This window comes from Triticum aestivum, chromosome 7B, assembly GCF_018294505.1.
Source record: "Triticum aestivum cultivar Chinese Spring chromosome 7B, IWGSC CS RefSeq v2.1, whole genome shotgun sequence".
In the NCBI taxonomy this organism is placed as follows: Eukaryota; Viridiplantae; Streptophyta; class Magnoliopsida; order Poales; family Poaceae; genus Triticum; species Triticum aestivum.
In genome coordinates this window covers 319865754-319875512 of record NC_057813.1, presented here as the reverse complement: position 1 = coordinate 319875512, position 9759 = coordinate 319865754, and positions in this window count along the sequence as shown.

Below are 9759 nucleotides of genomic sequence, written 5' to 3'. Positions count from 1 at the left end.
TCAGACCTGACTCAACTCTAAGCAGTAGCAGGCATGACAAACAAACATGAATGAGTAGGCACAACAAGGCTCAAACAACTCCTACTCATGCTAGTGGGTTTCATCTATTTACTGTGGCAATGACAGGTCATGCAAAGGATAAAGGGGTTCAGCTACCGCAGCAAGTAACAGATGAATCGATGTTGTCCTAATGCAGTAAAAGAGAGCAGGAGCAAGAGAGTAGGATTGTATCGGAATGAACAAGGGGGTTTTGCTTGCCTGGCACTTCTGAAGATAATATAGTTCTTCATCGGTGTCATCGATCACATCGCCGGTATCACGTCTATCGAGAGGGGACAAATACCGGCAACACAGAAGGGAACACAATCAATGCACTGCACAATATGATGCATGATCATGACATGGCAAAATGAATGTTTTTTGGGCTAATGCATCTAGCTATGATTTAAATGAAGTTGGTTTGAATACATGATTCAAATTCCAACTCCATATATGTTTATTTAAATGCCCTTAATATGATTTGTGCTAAACAGCATCTATAAGTTGTTCTAACATGCATGAAAATGGTACAGATGGATTCCTTGAATTTTTCTGATAATTTTTCATATATAAATTATTTGATTTGGAGTTACGGTTAATTTTCTATGATTTATTGAAGTTTTAGCTATTTCTGGAATTTCCTGAATAATAATAAATCTAGAAATGATTTATGGCGTCAGCACCACGTCACTGTGACGTCAGCAGAGTCAACTGGGCTGGTCCGGGTCAAACCTGACCAGTGGGGCCCACTGGTCAGTGACTACGGCTAATCCTAATATAACTTAAACCTAACCTAGTTTAATTAGTTGGGCCGGGCCCGCATGTCAGTGAGTCAGTGGCTTAATTAAACTTAGTTATTAACTTAACCAAAAGTTAGCAGGGGACGGGCCCACACGTCAGTGACCCAGGGGGGTCAAATCCCTGGTCAACCGGGCTAATCCACCGGCGTCTAGCCGCCGGCAACGACCAGACGCGGCGGTGGCTCGCCGGGATGGTTGCTCCGGCGCCCATTCGACGCGCGGAGGGGTTATACAGGAAGCTCGAGCTCATGCGCATCCAATGGAGCAAGCCAGAGGAGTTGGGGTTAGCTGTGGCGTCGGCAGCGGCGAGGGAGGCGGCGGCCGGAGTTCGGCCAACGGCGGGTTAGGCGATGCAGGGCGCTAGGGGAGGCGTTGGTGCGTGCTACGTGCTCCTGGTGAGGTGTGGAGCACGATGGTGTGCCCGGCTTCGAGCCACAGTGGCTCTGGCCACGACGGCAACGAGGCACGGCGGCGGCGAGCTTCGGCCGTGGTGGAAGATGGAGCTAGGGGACGGGAACAGAGGGAGCGAGCAAAGAGGAGGCAGCAGGAGCTCACAGGGAGAACGATGAGGTGGTCAGCGAGCTCGGGGGCGTCTTCGGTGCTGCGAATCGAACGGCGGCGATCGCCGGCCGTGGCGATGAAGATGGCGGTGATGGCGTGGCTACAGGGCACCCGGCGTCGCATGCGTCGTGGTAGATCTTCATGGGGTCGGGACGGAGCTCAGGGATGCGAGGAGGGAGCGAGGGGGTGGCTGTGGCCGCGGCGAACGGCGTCGGTGGCGACGAGCTCCACTCGGGCAGAGAGGGAGAGAGAGCAGAGGAGAGGATGAGGCGAGGGAGAGAGTGAGAGAGAGCCAGGGGCTGCGTGGCGCTCCGTGGCATGGATTAGGACGAAGGGCGGCCTCCAGCGCGAAGCAGGAGGTGGCCGGGGCTCTCGGGCGCGCGCCACGCCTCGCCTCTGCCTACTGGCAGAGGAAGACGACGAGCGGCGAGGTAGATGGGCTGGGCTGGGCCGCTGGAGGAGCTGGGCCAGGTAAGTGGGCGCCAGGTAAGTTCTGTTCTGTTTCATATTTTTCTTCTGTTTTGTTTTTCAATTTATTTTGCCACTGTTTTGAATTTAAAAAATAATTCAAACAATGCCAAAAGCTCCTCTGAATATTTTTATTTTGCTAGATGGACTTTTCCAAAAGCTCATAAAATATTTCAGGGGTATTTGAATTATATTCTAATTATATGAATATAATTCAAATTCAAATAGCTAATGATTTAAATTCAAAGTCCCAAAAATAAATCCTTAAAAATGTTCAATATTTTGGTTGGGACCAGAACCCTTGCCAAAAATTATCAAACATTTAAGAAGAGCATTTTGGAACAAATGAATGAGATTTTAGGGTTTTTGCCCTTCTTTTATTTAGGGTTTTGAGGCTTCCAATTTCCCTCAGTTCAAGTTTCAGAATTTAAACATGATGCAAACACCAGGCAGCACCAGAGGCTAGGGATGTGACAACTCACCCCCACTAAACAAGAATCTCGTCTCGAGATTCAAGCGTAGGGTAGGATGAAGGGGAAACGCAAACTAGTATAATCTTCACGATCCAGGTTGCACTTCAAATGAACGTTGATTCAATCACCATCTTTGTCTTGTCGTCTAGCTCTGAGAACTCCAGTTATTACGACAATGAGAGGAGAAGGAGACTCTAGGAGGATCGATCTTCTCGAAGATCGAACAACTCAGGATTAACTCACGGAATGAGACATAGCAACCTCTCTCGGGCTGAGAGACGAAGCACACATCCATAGGAATGGAGTGAAGCAGATGACAAAGGTTCACTAGGTAGACAACAATTCCAGACTTAAGAATGTGGTGATCGGTTGTCAACGTAGCGAGGAGTTGAATTGCCATGATACCATAACGATGCACCTTAGGGAAGGTGACTTGTAGATATATCCCCTTAAGTGGCAAAAAGAATTACCTTTGATATAGAGATCATTGAGACTCTCTATATCAGCCTAAGGCAAAACACAGCAATCGATTGGCGGGGGTCGATAGAATGGCATACTCGGACTTGGATGATGTGGATTACCTTGTTGAAGACAACGTAATGGATGAATTTCCTTATCACCGGAAATGGAAGAGACCCGTGGTAGAATGGCACATTGGTGGTGCAAGCTGGGAACAAAATGCAAATGCTGGGAATGATTCTGGTAACTAGGGAAGAACCCAACAACAGAGAGTGAATTCATTGTTTGAAAAGGTCATAGCATTGCCGAGGAAACTGAGAGCAAACCCAGTTAGTGCTGATGATAACACCTAGCGCTTGTACGTGCTCTCAAGAACTTGAGCATTTCCACAATCATCAAGGTTTTATCAACATCCGTGTCAAGGGTGCTGACAACACAACATACTACCATGATGGCTAATGATGGATGATGCAGATGCAAAGGAAGATAACACTTTCTCAGATTTCACCTTAGCGAGGCCAAGGAAGCAAAATCTGGATGATCGACCGAGAGACATTTAGCACTCCGCTTCTAATGTTCTCCTTGATGTGCTAGTGTATCCCATTCATAGATATGGTTTGATTACTAGAACATCAAGTAAAAGGTCGGACTTCGGAAGCTCAAGAATCCATAAGGAACAACTACTAGAATAAGTTCTACGAGATCCTTATGGGGATGTGGCCAACTGCTTCAATCAAGATACTACAATAATAGGTCTTCCGGCTGGGTGTGTTGGCCATGACATCCACTTTACCGGTTTTCGAGGGGCCGATATTATAGTTCTTGGGAAATGTTCCAAACCATCATATCTGCCTGAGATTCAGATTTGGTTGGTGTCAGGATATTCCAGGCTCATCGAGTCTAGGAAGAAAAATGAAAGTTTGCAACACAAATCGACAAAATGACGTTGCGAGATTCTCGGGAAATGAACTACGATAGCAAGCTCCAAAACATGAGCTGGTTCTGCTACACATGTGTGAACACGCTGTCTCAGACAAACATGATCACGTGGTAGTCTTACAATAAAACACTACCGAGTTCTGGTAGGGAACCACCATTAGGGATATAGGGATCTTGTGCACGAACTAGTATTTGCACAGCAACTCCTTTTCCTTGAACAAATCAGTCAGTGGCTTGGTGTGCTAGGATACACATATGGAATGAAGATGATCAGTCTATCAAACCACAGAATACTTCGCACGTGCATAACTGACTTGGGATGGTTCCAGAGGAGATAAAAACATGCTTTCTCGAATTCACGGCGGCAACTTACATCAAATGCACGTGAATCAAAGGAAGTCACTTCTTTCATCCAAACATATACTTCATGAACGGGGCATGAAGAAAATGCCTATAAAAGTTTCCAACACTAGGTTGATGTTCAACATGAATCATGGGGGGAGATAAGGATGTTGTCAATGGGCTCAACAACAACTCATCGGAATTTCCATATAACTGGACTTCCACCACCATGTGAACACGGTGATAGTATTGGTCATACCAAAGATGTAATGGTGTATGCTCGAGGGATCAACCACGAGTAAGACAACTTTACGAGCATCGTTGGTACTGATTTGATTTGACGATAGCCCACACTCAAATCAAGGGATTGATAAGACAATAGGTCCAGCAACTGATCACAGGGACCAATCGATGAAGATATCATCTTTCTTCAACACACACTACACAAGAATATCCCTTTGGAACGAACTAAGTCAGGCAAGCTTTTATCTTCCAACTCTCCAAGTTGTTGTCTAGCTTAACCAACTAGCTCAGGGATATCTAACACCGATCTTGGAGAGAGGGTGGTTCACAAGAAACCAACTTGATCACGAGCTCAACATAGCGGTCAGGTGACAACCTGGTGATACTTTCGAGAGGATATTCAGAAAATCACGAACCACCGGTATGTTACTAAGCTCGAGAACAATCTTGCTTTTCAGGGCAAGATGATATGATCAAATGAGCGAGGACTTGACAAAATCCTTACTCATCAATCAAAGAGTGCACCAGGAATAAGGACTAGGTAGCACGAACAGTCTTAGAATGATGATTCAAGAACCAACATGCTAAGAATGAAATTATTGTCCATTTAACTACCAAGCAACAGAGTTGCTAGCAGTATTGATTTCACACACCATGATTCACTTGTCGGCATTCCGGTTACAATAACACAGGAACCGAGGAATGAACAATGATGGCAAGAAGTATCACTGTACCAAGAATTCATAGGATGGTGTGCAATTCCCATGATAATCTTAATATAAAGATGGTAACACTTCAGGGTGGAACAGAACAAAAACTGGATTAGTATTTTGATCTGTGGAGTACAACTACTTTGACCCAATCCTGGAAATGGATAAGGTACTGGAGTTTGTTTCTCCTAGTCATTCCGGAATAGAATGGCTTGACAGACCACAAGAGTAATAGGCATCGATAAACGAATGCACACATAATCTTGACTATCAACTGATAGACGAGGGTCAGAAAACAGCTAAAGGGGAACAACTTGAGGAACATATAACTTTCTGAGTTGTGGATGCATAGATTAGTATGTCGAGCGAAGTTCAACATATTTCTTCCGGATAATCCATGCGAAAAGGTAGAACTGGCAGAGTCATAACATAGAATCGAGAACTCATCAAGAGCTCTGGTTGTGATCTTTTGGTTCAAGGAACTTCTGCCATAAACGGTTCATAGTATTTGGAAGAAGGAAAATACCATGGACCTCGAGGACTAATGCAAAAGTTACTAATATCCTAAAGGAACTAGCAAACACTATCGACATGAGGTAAGTAGAGTGAATCTCGGGTTCAAAACCCAGGGGTAGAATACCTATTACTAAGTAGCATCACGAGATGCTTTCGAGAATGATGGCCAGAATCTTCACACTGGGAACACAAAACGTTGCTAGATTTCTAGGTGACTCCCTAAAACACCTAGGGTCATAATAATAATTCCAACATAAATGTCAAGGCAATAGAATACCTCAACTCAACAATTAGTGTGATTGAGCTGGCATAAAGGAACATCGAAACCAGAGGGAAAGGATTTTGCAAATGCATCAGACTATTTAGAAACCTGGGATGACTCGGACAGCATAACGGCTGTAAATGCTCAGAAAAGATTTGAGACATTCACAAAAATGGTGGCATAACCACTCAGAAGCACAATATCAAGGTTTCGAGATCAACAGTTAACGTACGGAAGTAGTAGAAACTGGACAGAGGCTTGAGTCCAACAATCTTACAAGTCTACAGATTAGTAACACGAGATCCTGATAGAAAGAAGAGATAGCCTAGTTCTTAATCCCGTAGGAAAGATGAGATGACTCAGATCAGAAGGGCATGAGGTAAAGGAGTAAAAAGAACCTTACGTTCCCATCCCACAATCAATTCCCTTATATAACTAAAGAATTTCTAGACTCAACTTCGACCAGTTTGGCTTGGTAATCCTACAGGCAGTCAAGCTCTGATACCAACGCTGTCAGGACCCCGACTCAATGCCACATCGATCTAGCATGTAACACCTCATATCACTTTGCGGCCTCACGCACGGTATTCCCACGGGTGTCACCTTACCTTTCCCCGGGACCGTTTGCGCCTTTTGGCTCACGTATATGATGATGTCACTAGCATCCATATGATAAAGAGCCCGGGCTGACATGACTAGTCGTAAACCCAAAGTGGCACAAACTTACAGGGACGGGCATCCATGACCCAGCATCGAACGTGTCGGTCATCAACGAGTGAATCCAGGCTGTAGCACTGGGCTAGCAGGACTCCGGTGAACCGGGCTGTAGCGGGCTAACAGGACTCCGGTATTCATCGCGTGACATTTCCCCGAAGGGACAGACACATGAACGAAGAAGGACACATGCCGGCCAGCCTAAGTGTTCCGGAGCAGTAGCAAGCTACCATGGCTCAGTGGAAACACTAGGAGACATTTCCCGGTAAGAGAGGCTACTAAGGATAAACAACTAGATAGTCAGATCCCACACATACCAAGCATTTCAATAACATACACACAATATGCTCGATATGTGCAATACAACATGGCATCACAAAATGACTCTACGACTCAAGTAGTTTATTCAATAGGCTCCGAGGAGCGAGACATTACAATCATGGGTCTCATGACCCAACAATCAGAGCATACAAGTCAAAGCACATGCGAGAGCTTAACATGTCTGAGTACAGACAACTATAAATGAAAAAGAGGCTGAGAAGCCTGACTATCTACCAGATCCTGCCGAGGGCACAAGATCGTAGCTGAGGTATCAAGCTAAACGTCGAAGTCCACGCGGAACTACTAGCGAGACCGAAGTCTCTCTGCAAAAACATAAAATAGGCAAACGTGAGTACAAATGTACCCAGCAAGACTTACATCAGAACTAACTACATATGCATCATTATCAACAAAGGGGATGGTGGAGTTTAACTGCAGCAAGCCAGCTTTGACTCGGTGGCTATCCTAAACTACGACTGCAAGTAACTCTTTGAGGTGGCGCACACGAGTCCACATATTCACCATATCAATACACCACTATGGATCCGCTCCCGTCTCCCTACGAGAACGCCATCCATAGCACTCACGCTTATCTTGCGTATTTTAGAGTATCCACTTTCACTTGTCTATGAACTGATATAAGCAACCCAGAAGTCCTTTTCCGCGGACACGGCTATTCGAATAGATGATTTTAACCCTGCAGGGGTGTACTTCTTCATACATGTTTCCACCACTTAGCGTCTGCACACGACATGTGCTCGGCAGACTTCAAGCGAAAGCCGACGTGGGTGTAGACCACGACCTACCTAAACACTCAAGTCTCTAGTCCAGGTTTATCGCCTATTCGGGTTCCATCCATGAGGAGATCCGGCCGGAGTTTCGCTCACAGCCCCAAACGATGTGAACAGGGTTCCCGAGATACCAAACGGGCATCCGGTACACCATGCCACGTACCTACCGCATCACAGCCCACCCCTATGGTCAGCGCTGTCCACGGCCTCCAGTAAGCTACAAACACCAGAAACTACTTGCAACTCCTGGACAGAGGACTAGGGTGAATAAGAAGTCGAGCGGGGTCATATTTCAGGGCCCAATGTATGGTAGTAGCTGAATCATGGATCACAAACACAGAACTCAGTTCCTGAGGACGGCTTCAATGAGACAACCCACCATGTACTCCTACATGGCCTCTCACCGATACCTTTTACCAAATCGTGTTCACACACTTAGCTCACACATAGTAGGACATGTTCACACACCTCTGATTCATCCCTGATGAATCAGACCTGACTCAACTCTAAGCAGTAGCAGGCATGACAAACAAACATGAATGAGTAGGCACAACAGGGCTCAAACAACTCCTACTCATACTAGTGGGTTTCATCTATTTACTGTGGAATGACAGGTCATGCAAAGGATAAAGGGGTTCAGCTACCGCAGCAAGTAACAGATGAATCGTTGTTGTCCTAATGCAGTAAAAGAGAGCAGGAGTGAGAGAGTGGGATTGTATCGGAATGAACAAGGGGGTTTTGCTTGCCTGGCACTTCTGAAGATAATATAGTTCTTCATCGGTGTCATCGATCACATCGCCGGTACACGTCTATCGAGAGGGGACAATTACCGGCAAACAAGGAAGAACGCAATCAATGCAATGCGACAATATGATGCATGAATGTGACATGGCAATATGATGTGATTTGTGCTGATGCAACTAAACCAGATTAAATGAAGTTGGTTTGAATCCAGGATTCAAATTCAAACTCCATATGTGATTATTCAGATGCCATTTAATTGATTTGTCCTAAACAGTGGTGATAAGTTGTTCTAACATGCATGGAAATGGTACAGATGGATTCCTTGAATTTTTCTGATAATTTTTCATATATAAATTATTTAATTTGGAGTTACGGTTGAATTTCTATGATTTATTGAAGTTTAGGGCATATTCTGAAAATAAATAAATCATTTCTGACTTATTTAAAATCCCAGAAGCATATACTGCGTCAGCATGACGCCGGGGTGACGTCAGCAGGTCAAAGGCGTCGACCAGGTCAAACCTGACCAGTGGGACCCACTGGTCAGTGACCCAGTCAACTAACCAAGTTAGTTAGCCCTAACTAACTGGATTGGGCCCACTGGTCAGTGACTAACCTAAATATGATTAGCCCTAACTAACTTAGTTAGCCGGGCGGGGCCCGCATGTCAGTGGCTCACCTAATTAACTAAGTTAATTAACACTAACTAACCTAACACTAATTAGGCAGGCGCCTGGGCCCACACATCAAGGTCTCGAGATCAACAATTAACATACGGAAGTAATAGGATCTGAAACGAGGCTTAATTCCAACAATTCTATAAGTCTACGGATTAGTAACACGTGATCCTGATGGAAAGAAGAGATAACCTAGTTCTTAATCCCCATAGAAGAGAAGATGATGACTCAGATCAGAAGGCCATGAGGTATAAGGAGTAAAAAGAGCCTTACGTTCCATCCCACAATCAATTCCCTTATATAACCAAAGAATTTCTAGACTCAACTTCGACCAGTTTGGCTTGGTAATCCTACAGGTAGTCAAGCTCTGATACCAACGCTGTCAGGACCCCGACTCAATGCCACATCGATCTAGCATGTAACACCTCATATCACTTTGCGGCCTCACGCACGGTATTCCCACGGGTGTCGCCTTACCTTTGCCCGGGACCGTTTGCGCCTTTTGGCACACGTATATGACAGTGTCGCTAGCATCCATATGATAAGGAGCCCGGGCTGACATGGCTAGTCGTAAACCCAAAGTGGCACAGACTTACAGGGACAGGCATCCATGACCCAGCATCGAACGTGTCGGTCATCAGCGAGTGAATCCAGGCTGTAGCACTGGGCTAGCAGGACTCCGGTGAACCGGGCTGTAGCA